The 15,788-nt window shown below is 39.8% G+C and overlaps 1 pseudogene; it reads left to right on the plus strand.

Moving 5' to 3' along the window:
- The first annotated feature begins 13,977 nt into the window (after positions 1 to 13,977).
- Positions 13,978 to 14,473, plus strand: LOC101324463 (N-alpha-acetyltransferase 50 pseudogene; annotated as a pseudogene).
- Positions 14,474 to 15,788: the final 1,315 nt, after the last annotated feature.

Genomic DNA, 15,788 nt, shown 5'->3' on the forward strand with positions numbered 1-15,788 from the left:
CCTTTGACCCGAGTCTGGGGGCTTCTTATACCAAAAGCTTATGCATAGTTATTTACATGTCCTTTTGGTCCAGAGGCTCCGGAAAGCAATTTTTGGATTGGCCCAAACTTCTAATTATAAGTTGTGTCCTCAAGGTACTAGTGCGACTGCCAAAGTAATAGCCTCCTTTAGTTTATTAGCCTCCTTAGTGCCTGTTTTTGCTCAGGTCTTCACTGAAAGGTGAAAGATTTGTAGGTTTCTTGATAAACAAAGACCAACATTGGAGGGGAGGAACGTGTTGGCACCAAAGTCCAAATATTCTTTCCAAATCTTGGGCCTCCTTTACCAATGTGGGAGGTTTGAGTGCTAGGTTCTTATCTTTTATCAAATTGGGAATAGCTCCCCTTCTAAGTTCCAAATATAGCCCCCAAATTTAGCAGAGAGGGGCCTTGTATCTTATGTGGGGCAACTGTCCATTCCTTCTCACTGAGGTGCTTGCTCACAGTTTTAATGACCTGTGAGACAGTCTTAGGTCCGATGAGAAGGGTGTCATTGATATAATGCCAAAGTTGGGTTTCTAGTGCAAGTGGGTCAGGCATTTAGGTTGTGCCTACGAAGATGGTGCAGGACTATTTAAATACCCCATAGGCAACTGGAAAAAAAGTGTACAGCTGACCTACAAAGGTGAAGGTAAGTTATGGTTGACTCCTGTGAAATGTTTGTAGAATAGAACATGTTAGCTAAGTCTATAACTGTAAACCATTTCACCCACATTGTTTTAAATGTCATCCATTAAGATGACAATATCTAGTAGAGGTGCTCTAATAAAGGGAATATCTTTGTTAACTCTCTATAGCCTATAGTTATCCTCTACTCATTAGTTGTGGCTTTAAGCACAGGCGACACTAAAGAATTCAAATGTAGTAAGAATCAGTGTCCCTTCTTTAACTAAGTCAGCTATGAGAAGCCGTAATCTTTCCATGCCTCGCCTTAGCTGGTACTGTGGCAACTTCACCACCCATACCAGTAGAAGAAGGTTAACTGGTTCTTACTCGGTGGTGCCCAACAACAGTGTAAAAGCCTTAGGCTTGTTCCACGAGGTTAACTGCTGACTAAAAAGGTCCATTCCCATAGTGGAGAAATAAAGATGGTGGCGGTGGGATGGGGAATAACTAGGAGAGAAGCATCTTTTAGCAATAACAGAACCAATTTTAATATTTAATCAGGTAACTTCCCTTTTAATTAATATTCTTCCCAAGCTGGTCACCTCCTGGGGAGAGGAGATCCCTTTAAAACATGACTGCTTCCTGGGGTTAGGGAGATATGGGTACTCATGTCCAACAGAGCCAGCCCAGCCAGTATTGATTATATTTTGGAACTGAAACCACAGTTAATGTGGTAAAAGGGTAATTTTCTGCCAGAAGGGGGCACTTCCATGACCACTAGATCCCTGTGTAGCAGGTCCCTGTCACTGGCAGAGATTAGGAGCAAGTATGGAGGTAAAGCTACCCCCAACGGGGAAGCCAGTTATCGGTTGTAATCTAACTCTAGTAAGTATTGTAATTGTTGCACCTATTTACCAGAGGTTATTCAATTTGGGACCCTCCTGTCCCTTGGGTTGCAGTATAACCTCTCTTATTTATCTCAAAGCTCATGCTCAAACAAAGGCCTAGCTGTAGATGGTCTGTTTGGCCTAGGAGGAAGGTGATCTCACTGCTGACAGTAATTTTGATTTGGACCCAATGGGGTGTGTTTTGTAACAGGCAACACTTGATTCTGAGTTAGTCTTTCTTGAGTTTCTATTAAATCCAGGGAGGCACTTCCCTGGTGGTCCAGGGGTTAAGAATCCATCTTGCAATGCAGGGGACGCCTGTTCGATCCCTGGTAGGGGAACTAAGATCCCTCATGCTTCGAGACAACTAAGCCTGCATGCCTCAACTACTGAGCCCATGCACCACAACAAGAGAGCCCACTTGCCACAACTACAGAGCCCACATGCTCTGGAGCCCGTACGCCACAACTAGAGAGAAGCCTGTGCGCCACAACAAAGAGCCACAAAAGATCCTGTGTGGCGCAACTAAGACCTGACACAGCCAAAAATAAATAAATAATAAAACCTGGTCTTTTAAATAAATAAATAATCAATGAATGAATGAATCAATCAATCCAGGGCACCTATGTCCTCTTTAATGCTTTAGCATTAGTCATTGCCACTAAAGAAGACTTATATTTGTCAAGAGTCTTCCTGTGAAACAACTGGGTGGATTTAGGACTCAATTCAGCCTCCTCTGGACTTGCCATGTCATCGTGTGACATACCATGCATTGCCTGATAAGGCCACTCCAACCTCCCCAACTGGTGGAGGAGAGGGTTAACCTTGGCTAACATTTTCCACTGATAGTTGGCCCAGGCCACTATAGGCCTAACATAGAGTGCGAAGCCTTCCAAGCCATAAAAATTCACATCCACAAAGTATAAATTTGAACCAGGGTTCAAAGTTTCCCCTGGGACCATTACAACCTTCCACACTAATTGTGCAGGATCCTTTAACAAGGATACCATTTTTTTCATCTCATACTACAGCAGCCAGTTGTTTAGTTCAGCTCCCATTAGGTGGAAATTGCTCCTTACCAGAAACATCCCATGTACCCAGGCAGCACTTTTTCATCTGGTTCCTGAGCTAGGTCATTAAGAAGAGACTAGGCCTCAGGGTGAGAGAGAGAATGTATCTCCTACACCAAGTGAAAACCAGTTTCTGGTTTTTGGCCCTCCCATTTTGTCTCTCTTGTTTTTATTACTTTGTGAGTTGTCACCAGTAAAGCAGAGGGCAAATTATCCCAGTCACTATTATGGTGACATCATGCTGCCTTTTCTTCTAGAGAGCACTAATCCTCCTCCCCAGGGTCTTCCCCTCCATCTAGTCTCTCTAGAAAGTTTGGGCTTCTACCTCCTTTTCAGGTGGCATGCTGGTGAGAAGCTGCCTAGAGCAAGGCTTAGCATGAGACTTGTGGTTTAGAACACCTGTTCAGCAGGACAGTGACCTTTTTCAGAGTCCTGGAAGGGGCAGGATTATATATTTCCTTGTCTTTAGTCATTTTAAGAAATGCTTTAGCCAGCTCACTCCAAGAGTTGGGATCCCCATATCCCTCTGGGGAAGGACTAGAATGACAACACCTGCAACAGCATAATTGAGTGTCACAACAGCAGAGGCATGCTAGTTATTTGCAAAAGCTCTCCCCTAACTGTGCTTAATAGAACAACATTGGCCTAATGTCTGCCTTATCCTCCTTTGCTTGCCATAACAGTCCCCGTGACAAGGACATCCTCTCAATTCAGAGTACCCCAAATCACCAGCCTGGCTAAGGAGAGCTCTTATGATAGCCTGTTAAGGGGACACAGGCAGCTCACCCTTAGTCTAGAAGCATGAACTTCTCCCCTTTTCCTATTCAGGCCCACAGGTCTTACAACTTCCAGCACCTGCCTAGTGAGGGACCCAGGTGTGTGGGTTGATATCCTCTGGCTGATTGACACCTCTGACCACAAAAGTCAGTTTTAATGTTATGCATTCACTCAACTCCTGGTGCTACTGCTTGGCCAAGCTCATGAGATAAAAGGGAAAATCACAAAAAAAATATAGAGTGAAGTACAACAAAGAGCAATGCCATGCCAAAAAGACTTAGAGTTATTCCAATTTTGAGTCCCAATTACTTAAGGCTTTCAATGAACTATTTGATAATTGACTGTCTTACTGATAGGCTAGGGCCCATGTCAATTCCTTGATCATCATGGGAATCCTGTCCTTATCACCACATATAGTGAGCTCAAGGATTTTGAGATAAGACCATGAGGTGATGGTAGCACATAACAAGCTTAATTTGTGTGGCAATTGAACAGGTTGTATGAGAGAAGTCCTTCACAGCACATGACCTTCCAGAGAGAGCCATACCAGTCCACTACCCAGAAAGGGAAGAACGCAAGGGAACACTCAGGGGAGAGCAGAATCAAATAAGGGGTTAGGTACCTAGGCAATATCACTCAGCAGTAAGATGGGGAGTCTCTGGTTCAGAAAACTTCAATAGGTAGCATCAGCTTGAGTTCTTTTATAGCTATAGGGTTAGTTTTTGTCTACATCTAACAGACGTTTGATGCAGTTTTGTGAGGTATATGAAGTAGGAAGTCTCCTAATGGCTAAAAATCTGCTTAGTTGCTCTATATTTTTAAAAATTGGAAGTGGTGGAGTCAAGATGGTGGAGTAGAAGGACTTGAGCTCACCTCCTCACAAAAACACAAAAATCACAACTAACTGCTGAACAACCATCAACAAAAAAGACTGGAATCTACCAAAAAAGATATTCTACATTCAAAGACAAAGAAGTCACAATGAGATGGTAGGAGGGGAGCATGTGTGATACAATCAAATCTCATATCTGCTAAGTGGGCCACCCACAAACTGGAAAATAATTACATCGCAGAGGTTCTCCCACAGGAGTGAGAGTTCTGAGCCCCAGGTAAGGCTCCCCAGCATGGGGGTCTGGCATCAGGATGAGGAGCCCCCAGAGCATTTGGCTTTGAAGGCCAGTGGAATCTTAACGCAGGAGCTCCACAAGACTGGGGGGAAAGAGAGACTGCTCTCTTGGAGGGTGCACACAATGTTTCACATGCACTGGGACCCAGGGCAAAGCAGTGACTCCATAGGAGTTTGGGCCAGACCTACCTGTGGGTCTTAGAGAGTCTCCTGGGGAGGTGGGGGTCAGCTGTGGCTTACTGTGGGGACAAGGACACTGGTGGCAGGAAATATTCACTGGAGTGAGCTCTCCCAGAGGTGGCCACATTGGCACCAGACTTGGCCCCACCCAGCAGCCTGCAGGCTCCAGTGCTGGGACGCCTCAGGCCAAACAACCAACAGGGTGGGAACACAGCCACACCCATCAGCAGACAGGCTGCCTAAAGTCATCCTGAGGCCACTGCCACTTCTAAACACACTCCTTGATACAGCCCTGCCCACCAGAGGGACAAGACCGAGCTCCACCCACTAATGGGCAGACCCCAGTCCTTCCCACCAGGAAGCCTGCACAAGCCTCAACCTCACCTACCAGGGGACAAACATCAGAATCAACAGGAACTACAAACCTGCAGCCTGTGGAACAAAGACCACAAACACAGAAAGTTAGAAAAAAATGAGATGGCAGAGAAATATGTTCCAGACGAAGGAACAAGACAAAACTGCAGAAGAACTACTAAGTGAAGTGCAGATAGGTAACCTACCTGAAAAAGAATTCAGAGTAATGATAGTAAAGATGATACAAGATCTCGGAAAAAGAACAGAGGCACAGACTGAGAAGATACAAGAAATATTTAACAAAGACCTAGAAGAAATAAAGAACAGAGATGAACAATGCAATACCTGAAATGAAAAATACACTAGAAAGAATCAATAGCAGTAAAAATGAAGCAGAAGAATGAATAAGAGAGCAGGAAGACAAATTGGTGGAAATCACTGCAACGGAACAGAATAAAGAAAAAAGAATGAAAAGAAATGAGGACAGTCTCAGAGACCTCTGGGACAACATTAAAGGCACCAACTTTTGCATTATAGGGGTCCCAGAAGGATAAGAGAGAGAGAGAGGGCCTGAGAAAATGTTTGAAGAGATAATAGCCAAAAACTTCCCTAACATGGGAAAGGAAACACTCAAGTCCAGGAAGCACTGAGAGTCCCATACAGGACAACCCAAGGAGGAACACGCCAAGACACATATTGGTAAAATTGACAAAAATTAAAGACAAATAGAAAATATTAAAAGCAACAGGGGGGAATTCCCTGGTCGTCCAGTGGTTAGGACTTGGTGCTATCAGTGCCAGGGCCCGGATTCAATCCCTGGTCAGGTAACTAAGATCCCACAAGCCACATAGTGCAGCCAAAAAAAAAATAAAAAATAAAATAAAATAAAAGCAACAAGGGAAAAGCAACAAATAACATGCAAGGGAATCCCCATAAGGTTATCAGCTGATTTTTCAGCAGAAATTCTGCAGGAAAGAAGGGAGTGGCACGATATATTTAAAGGGATAAAAGGGAAAAACCTACAACCAAGAATATTCTACCCAGCAAGGCTCTCATTCAGATTCAACGGAGAAATCAAAAGCTTTACAGACAAGCAAAATCTAAGAGAATTTAGCATCACCAAAACAGCTTTAGAACAAATGCTAAAGGAACTACTGTAGGCAGAAAGAAAAGGCCACAATTAGAAACAAGAAGTTACGAATGGGAAAGCTCACTGGTAAAAGCAAATGTACAGTAAAGATATGAAATCATCCACACACAGATATGATGTCAAAACCAGCAATTCTAAGCAGAGAGTACAAAAGTAGGGTATGGGAAATGCATGTGAAATTAAGAGACCAGAAACTTTAAAAAATCTTGTATATATGGATATATATATATATATATATATATATATATATATGCACACTGCTATATCAAAAGCTCATGGTAACCACAAACCAAAACTCTACAATAGATACACACAAAAAAAGGAAGAACAATCCAAACACAACACAAAAGATATTCATCAAATCACAAGAGGAGAGAACAAAAGAGGAAGGGAAGAAAAAGACTTATAAAAACAAATCTGAAACAATTAACAAAATGCCAATAGGAACGTGCATATCAGTAATTACCTTAAATGTAAATGGATTAAATGCTCCAACCAAAAGACATAGACTGGCTGAATGGGTACAAAAACAAGACCTGTATATATGCTATCTACAAGAGGCCCATTTCAGATCTATGAACACATACAGACTGAAAGTGAGGGGATGGAAAAAGGTATTCTATGCAAAAGGAAATCAAAAGAAAGCTGGAGTAACAATACTCATATCAGACAAAATAGACTTTAAAATGAAGACTGCTACAGGAGACAAAAAAAGGACACTACATAATGATCAAAGGATCAATCCAAGAAGATATAAGAATTGTAAATATATATATGCACCCAACATAGGAGCACCTCAATATATAAGGCAAATGTTAACAGTCATAAAAGGAGAAATTAACAGGAACACAATAATAATGGGATACTTTAACACCCCACTTACCCAAATGGACAGGTCATCCAGACAGAAAATCAATAAGGAAACACAGATCTTAAATCACACATTAGACCAGATGGACTTAATTGATATTTATAGAGCATTCCATCCAAAAGCAGCAGAATACATATTCTTCTCAAGTGCACATGGAACATTCTCCAGGATTGACCACATGCTGGGCCACAAAGCAAGCCTCGGTTAATTTAAGAAAATTGGAAATCATATCAAGCATCTTTTCCAACCACAACTCTATGAGATTAGAAATCAACTAAAAGGGGCTTCCCTGGTGGTGCAGTGGTTAAGAATCTGCTTACCAATGCAGCGGACATGGGTTCGAGTCCTGGTCCAGGAAGATCCCACATGCCACGGAGCAACTAAGCCCATGTGCCACAACTACTGAGCCTGTGCTCTAGAGCCCATGAGCCACAACTACTGAAGCCCGTGTGCCTAGAGCCTGTGCTCTGCAACAAGAAAATCCACCACAATGAGAAGCCTGCACCGTGCAACAAAGTGTAGCCCCCGCTCACTGCAACTAGAGAAAGCCCGTGTGCAGCAGCAAAGACCCAATGCAGCCAAAAATTAAATAAATGAATAAATAAATAAATTTATTAAAAAAAAAGAAATCAACTAAAAGAAAAAAGCTTTAAAAAACACAAACATGTGGAAGCTAAACAATATGCTACTAAACAAACAATGGATCACTGAAGAAATCATCAAGGAAGTCAAAAAAATACCTAGAGACAAATGAAAATGAAAAAGTGATGATCCAAAACCTATGGAACCCAGCAAAAGCAGTTCTAAGAGGGAAGTTTATAGTAATACAATCTTACTTCAGGAAACAAGAAAAATCTCAAATAAATAACCCAACCTTACACTTAAAGCAACTAAAGAAAAAAGAATGGATAAAACCCAAAGTTTTTAGAAAGAAATTTCAAAGATCAGAGCAGAAATAAATGAAATAGAGATGAAGAAAACAATACAAAAGGTCAATGAAACTAAAAGCTGGTTCTTTGAAAAGATAAACAAAATTGATAAACCTTTAGCCAGACTCATCAAGAAAAAGAGGAAGAGGGCTCAACTCAATAAAATTAGAAATAGAGAATCCCCGGTGGTCCAGTGGTTAGAACTCTGTGCTCTTACTGCTGAGGGCCCGGGTTGGATCCCTGGTCAGGAAACCAAGCTCCCCCAAGCCATGCAGCATGGCATAAAAAAATAAAACTAAAATAAAATAAATAAGATAAAATATAATAAAACAAAATGAAAAAGGAGAAACTGAAACCACAGAAATACAAAGGATCATAAGAGACTACTACAAGAAACTATATGCCAAGAAAATGGACAACCTAACAGAAATGGACAAATTCTTAGAAAGGTAGAATCTTCCAAGACTGAAGAGGAAGAAATAGAAATTATAAACAGACCAATCACAAGTACTGAAATTGAAACTGTGATTTAAAAACTCCAAACAATAAAAAACAAAAACAAAAACAAAAAACTCCAAACAAACTAAAGTCCAGGACCAGATTGCTTCACAGGCAATTTCTATCATACATTTAGAGAAGAGTTAACACCTATCCTTCTGAAACTATTCCCAAAAAAATGCAGAGGAAGGAACACTCCCAAACTCATTCTATGAGGCCACCATAATTAAACCTGATACCAAAACCAGACAAAGATACTACAAAAAAAGAAAACCTGATGATCATAAATGCAAAAATCCTTAACAAAATACTAGTAAACTAAATCCAACAATACATTAAGAGGATCATACACCATGATCGAGTGGGATTTATCTCAGGTATGCAAGGATTTTTCAATATCTGCAAATTAATCAGTGTGATACACCACATTAACAAATTGAAGAATAAAAATCATATGATCATCTCAATAGATGCAGAATAAGCTTTTGACAAAATTCAACACCCATTTACAATAAAAACTCTCTAGAAAGTGGGTGTAGAGGGAACATACCTCAACAAAATAAAGGCCATATATGACAAACCCACAACTAACATCACACTCAATGGTGAAAAGCTAAAAGCATTTCCTCTAAGATCAAGAACAAGACAAGGATGTCCACTCTCACCACTTTTATTCAACATAGCTTTGGAAGTCCTAGCGACAGCAGTCAGAGAAGAAAAAGAAATAAAAGGAATCCTAATTGGAGAAGAAGTAAAACTGTCACTGTTTGCAGTTGACATGATACTATACATAGAAAATCCTAAAGATGTTACCAGAAAACTACTAGAGCTCATCAATGAATCTGGTAAAGTTGTAGGATACAAAAGTAATACACAGAAATCTCTTGCATTCCTATATACTAACAATGAAATATCAGAAAGGTAAATTAAAGAAACAATCCCATTTACCATGGCATCAAAAAGAATAAAATACATAGGAATAAATCTACCTAAGGCGGCAAAAGACCTGTATTCAGAAAAATATAAGATACTGATGAAACAAATCAAAGATGAAACAAACAGATGGAAAGATACACCATGTTCTTGGATTGGAAGAATCAATATTGTCAAAATGACTATACTACCCAGGCAATCTACAGATTCAATGCAATCGCCATCAAATTACCAATGGCATTTTTCACAGAACTAGAGCAAAAAATTTTTAAATTTGTTTGTGCACACAAAAGATCCCAGATAGCTGAAGCAATCCTGAGAAAGAAGAATAGAGCTGGAGCAATCAGGCTCCCTGACTTCAGACGATACTACAAAGCTACAGTCATCAAACCGGTATGGTGCTGATACAAAAACAGAAATATAGATCAATGGAACAGGATAGAAAGTCCAAAGATAAACCCATGCACCTATGGTCACCTAATCTGTGACAAAGGAGGCCAGAATATACATGGAGAAAAGACAGTCTTTTCAATAAGTGGTGCTGGGAAAACTGGACAGCTACATGTAAAAGAATGAAATTAGAACATTCTATAACACCATACACAAAAATAAACTCAAAATGGATTAAACCTAAATGTAAGACCACATCCTATAAAACCCTTAGAGGAAAACATAGGCAGAACACTTTCTGACATAAATCACAGCAATATCTTTTTGGATCCACCTCCTAGAGTAATGAAAATAAAAATAAACAAAATGGACCTAATTAAACTTAAAAACTTTTGCACAGCAAAGGCAACCATATACAAAACCAAAAGACAACCCACAGGATGGGAGAAATTATTTGCAAGTGAAGCAACAGACAAGGGATTGATCTCCAATATATACAAACAGCTCATGTGGCTCAGTATGAAAAACAAACAACCCAATCAAAAAATGGGCAGAAGACCTAAACAGACATTTCTCCAAAGAAGACATACACAATATAGGGGTGGGGGAGTGGGAGGTACAAACTCCTGGGTGTAAGATAGGCTACAAGGATGTATTGTACAATACAGGGAATATAGCCAATATATTATAATAACTAAATGGAGTGCAACCTTTAAACATTGTATAAATTTTTTAAAATTAATTTTAGAGTCATTGTTTAACATTCTTAGCAATACAGTGTAACATCAGATTTTATATTTATTCAAATAAAATGGATGAGATATCTCAAAGAAAAAGTTTTTAAAGGCATACAGATGGCCAAAAGTCACATGAATAGATGCTCAAGTTCGCTAATTATTAGAGAAATGCAAATCAAAACTACAATGAGGTTATCACCTCACACCAGTCAGAATGGCCATCATCAAAAAGTCTAGAAACAATAAATGCTGGAGAGGGTGTGGAGAAAAGGGAACCCTCCTACACTGTTGGCAGGAATGTAAATTGGTGCAGCCACTATGGAAAACAGTATGGAGGTTCCTTAAAAAACTAAAAATAGAGCTACCATATGATCCAGCAATCTCATTCCTGGGCATATATCTGGAGAAAACCATACTTCAAAAAGATACATGCACCCCAATGTTCACTGCAGCACTATTTACAATAGCCAAGACATTGGAAGCAACCTAAATGTCCATCTACAGAAGAATGGATAAAGAAGATATGGTATAGGGACTTCCCTGGTGGTCCAGTGGTTAAGACTCCACGTTTCCCATGCAGGGGGCACAGGTTCCATTACTGGTCAGGGAACTAAGATCCCCTCATGCCACAAGTTGTGGCCAAAAAAATAAAATAAAATTGGGCAGCTCGATGCTTTATGACGACCTAGAGGGGTGGGATAGGGAGGGTGGGAGGGAGGCTCAAGAGGGAGGGTATATGGGGATATATGTATACATATAGCTGATTCACTTTGTTGTACAGCAGAAACTAACACAACATTATAAAGCAATTATACTCCAATAAAGATTAAAAAATATATCTTTAAAAAAAACCATAGGGGACACATATAAAATGGAAGGTTACTCAGCCATTAAAAAGAATGAAATAATGCCTTTTGCAGTAACATGGATGGACCTAGAAAGAAGTACATCAGACAGAGATAGATATCATATGATATCACTCATATGTGGAATCTTCAAAATGATACAAATGAACTTATTTACAAAACAGAAACAGACTCACAGACTTAGAAAATAAACTTATGGTTACCAAAGGGAAAAGGTGAGTGGGAGGAATAAATTAGGAGTTTGGGATTAACATAGACACACTACTATATATAAAATAGATAACCAACAAGAATCTACTGCATAGCACAGGGAACTTTACTCAAAATTCCGTAATAACCTATATGGGAAAGGAATTTGATAAAGAATGGATATATGTATACATATAACTGAACTAATTTGCTGTACACCTGAACATAACACAACCTTATAAAACAACTATATTCCAGCATAAAATAAAAATTAAATTAAAAAAGTCCCAACACTCTGAATAAAATGAAATAAAACTTGGATGTGTAAAATTTGAGTTTGGTACTGTTAGGCTTTTGAGCTTATGGTCCAAGCCTGTTGTGAATAAGTAAATATAGGGGCCATCTTTAGCTTATTTACATAACAGTTGTGACAATCCTTTTTCTGATATAGACTTTATTTCCTGGTCGATATCAATGGCACACCTCTTCAGGGGAATTTTTCCAGCATCTGGCCACACACAGTAGTGTAATGTGGCCAGAAAAACAGCAAACCCTCTAAGTTTTATATTTGATCATGAGTTTTTTCCATTATATCAGATAAGGGATTATACTTAAACTCTAAGTTCATAAATCTTCCAAACAATAACTCAAAGGGAGAAATATCATGCCTGCCAGAGGAAGTTGACCTTATTTTTAATAAAACCAAAGGTGAAGCTCTGGGCCATTGTAAGCTGATGGCTTGATATTATTTAGTCAAAGAATTCTTTATAGTTCATTTGTTCTTCTTGTCCAAAAGACTGAGGATGATAAAGAGTATAGCAAATTATTGGTTTAGTGTTTACAGAGCTCCTACATAACCATAGAAATGAAATGACTTTCCCTATCAGACTCCAGATATTCAGAAATTCCAAAGGTTGGGATGTTATAATTCAGTAAGTCCTTGAAACACTGAGCATCTGCTTTAGCTGCTAGGAACACTTCTGGCAATCCAGACATCATATACAACATTACTGATCAATCTCTTCTGCCTTCTGAAGGTGAAAGCTCTATGCTATCAACAGAATGTGTTCTCCCCAAATTCTTATGTTGAAACCTAATCACCAATGTGATGGTATTTGGAAGAGGGTCTTTGGGAGATAATTAGGGCATGAGGGTGGAGACATCATGAATGAAATTAGTGTCCTTATAAAAGAGACCCCATAGAGCTCTCTCGCCCCTTATGCCACGTGAGGACACAGCAAGAAGAAAGCCGTTTATGAAAAAAGAAGTGGACCATCACCTGACATTGAATCTGCCAGCACCTTAATCTTGGACTTCCCAGACTCCAGACCCATGAGAAATAAGTTTATGTTGTTTATAAGCCACCCAGTCTGTGCAGTATTCTCTTATAGCAGCCCAAATGGATTAGGACACTCTATAAAGTCTATTTGCCACCAGATCCCAGGTAACAATGTCCTCAGTAGACTTATTTGCTTTACCTTAAGTGTTTCCTGTAAATAATTTTTCTGACAAGCAGCACACCTTTGTATTATTTCTTGAATTATTTGACCCTTATTCCAAATGTGGTACAATTCCAAGGTTTTCAGTATACTCCTTTTGTTTGAATAAGGTTGCTGGTGTCATGAAAAAGCCATCCAAGCATATAATAAGTGAGATACAAAAATACTCCTAGAGTGTAATTCCCATATTCCTATGATATTCTTCATAGCTCTCCTTGGTTTCCAATTTTCTAAATCTTGTGGAGTTGTGTATTTCTGAAATTGTAAATAAGAGTTCTTGGATAGAAGTAATGGGGCTTCAATTTCCCCAGTCAAGACCTAAGTAGCCCTTTCTGTGGCTTGATGTGCAAATTAATTTCCTTTAGATATGTCATGTTGTTGTCTGTTATGAGTTCTACAATGAATTTCAGAAATCTGTTGGAGAAGCGGGGGTGACTAATAAATCAGCAATTACGTTTCTAGTGTGATATTTCAGTTACTACTGCTATGAGAAAGTTCCCTCTATTCCTCCACATTTGTTCCATAGCATGACAGATACCAAATGCATATTTACTATCAGTATAGATATTCACCTTAAGATTGGTGGCTAATTTAAAAGTTTGTATAAGAGCTAGTAGTTCCGGTGAAAGTTCACGGCGCAGCGGCGGGTCTGGCTGGCAGCGGCGGCGGGCGGGAGGCGAGTGCCCCGTGTGCGCTTGTGGAGATAGAGGCGCGCTCGACTCTCGAGGCCTCCGTCACCAGCTCAGCTCCCTGCCCTAGGCGAGGAGGGCGGCTTGTGGGGGGTTGAGTGGCCCGAGCTGAGGGTGCGGAGAGCTCAGGGCGGCGACAACAACGGTGTTGATATCGGTGGTAACAACGGCCTCAGCAAGCCGGGAAGATGGAAGGGCGGATCGAGCTGGGAGATGTGACACCACACAATATTAAACAGTTGTAGAGATTAAACCAGGTCATCTTTTCAGTCAGCTACAATGACAAGTTCTATAAGGATGTGCTGGAGGTTGGCGAGCTAGCAAAATTTGCCTATTTCAATGATATTGCTGCAGGCGCAGTATGTTGTAGGGTGAATCATTCACAGAATCAGAAGAGACTTTACATCATGACACTAGGGTGTCTGGTACCATACCGAAGGCTAGGAATAAGAACTAAAATGTTAAATCATGTCTTAAACATCTGTGAAAAAGTTGGCACTTTTGACAACATCTATCTGCATGTCCAGATCAGCAATGAGTCTGCAATTGACCTCTACAGAAAGTTTGGCTTTGAGATTATTGAGACAAAGAAGAATTACTGTAAGTGGATAGAGCCCGCAGATGCAGGAAAACCTCAAAGTCCCTTCTGGCCAGAACGCACATGTGCAAAAGACAGATAACTGAACAAATTACAGATGAACTTTCTTGCACTTGCTTGTCGCCAAATAAAAGAGATGCCCATTGATTCCCCACCCCCCTCTTTCTTTTAAAGCTTTCCCCCTTCCTTGTTCTTGTTTTTCCTCCTTTCAAAACTCCTTCCCTTTCCTCTAAAGGTTTTAAACTTTTAAGGACTTATTAATCATGTTTGGATTGTTTTAGTTTTCTTATTTTTGTGAGGTGGTTTGACTGTAGGAAGGAGAAGGTATAAATAGATCTGTCTAGTTTCACAGATAAGATATATGGTCCCAAAAACTTGTGTCAATTTCATTTCTTTTAATGTCCTGCTTTCACATTGAAGGGCAGAGTCTACAAAATACTGTATAATTCAAAGGACAAAAAGCAGCAGCAGCAATATCTTGTTCTCTAACTCATAGACAAGTTTAGTGTGTTTGTGGTACTTCGGGTTTTTCAAGATTTTGTGGGATACCAATCCCTATACATTGCCTTCACTCCACCTTTTGTCCTTCTGAGTATTATCTCAGAAGTTGGACCATTGTTATCCTTGTAAGAAATACTAAGCTTATTTTGTTCTGTTAAGCAGTTATTTCTTCCTTCCTCGCTGGCGGCTGAGGGTAGGTGGGACAGTTTGAGTAGGTAGTATTATACTTTTGTCTCAGCATTTGAGTTAAACTGATTTTTGCTAATGAGTGGGCTGGTTGTTATCAGGTTTATTTTTCTTGCTGTTGATTGTTAGAAGTGGCATTAACTTTTAGAGTGTGGGCTGGTGAGATTAATTTTTAATATCCCAGCTAGAGATATGGCCTTTAACTGACCTAAAGAGGTTTGTTGTGATTTGCTTTTTTTTCTCCTGTCCTCTTTCTTCAGTAAACCCACAATAGGTAGTCAGACCTTAAAAATGGAGTTGATGTCCTCATAGGTGAGTGCCCCTAAATAAACCCGAAGCAGGCATTGTCTCTTGGACATACTAAAAAATACCTAAAAGGAAGCTTAGATGGACTTATGGCACAACAAATGAATTTAATATCAGCTAATGCAGACTGTTAGAAGTGTGGCCACTGAGCATTTGATTTTAGAGGAAAGAATATCTAGACAGTATTTTTGAGAATAACATAGCTGTGCTATTGCTTATCTGTTGGAGAACATCCCAGATTTGCTTACATTCTGTGCCTGTGATATTGAGTTTAAGAATTTGGGGGTGGGGGAATTGTTAAATATCTTGCTTCTATTCTTGGAAAAAAGTAGAAGTCTAGAAGCATTAATAACGCAAATGTCACTGTGACCTCCTCTACTGACAGGACTGGTTTATGCCAGATCGTTT

The sequence above is a fragment of the Tursiops truncatus genome, chromosome X (assembly GCF_011762595.2).
Source record: "Tursiops truncatus isolate mTurTru1 chromosome X, mTurTru1.mat.Y, whole genome shotgun sequence".
NCBI classification, from domain to species: Eukaryota; Metazoa; Chordata; class Mammalia; order Artiodactyla; family Delphinidae; genus Tursiops; species Tursiops truncatus.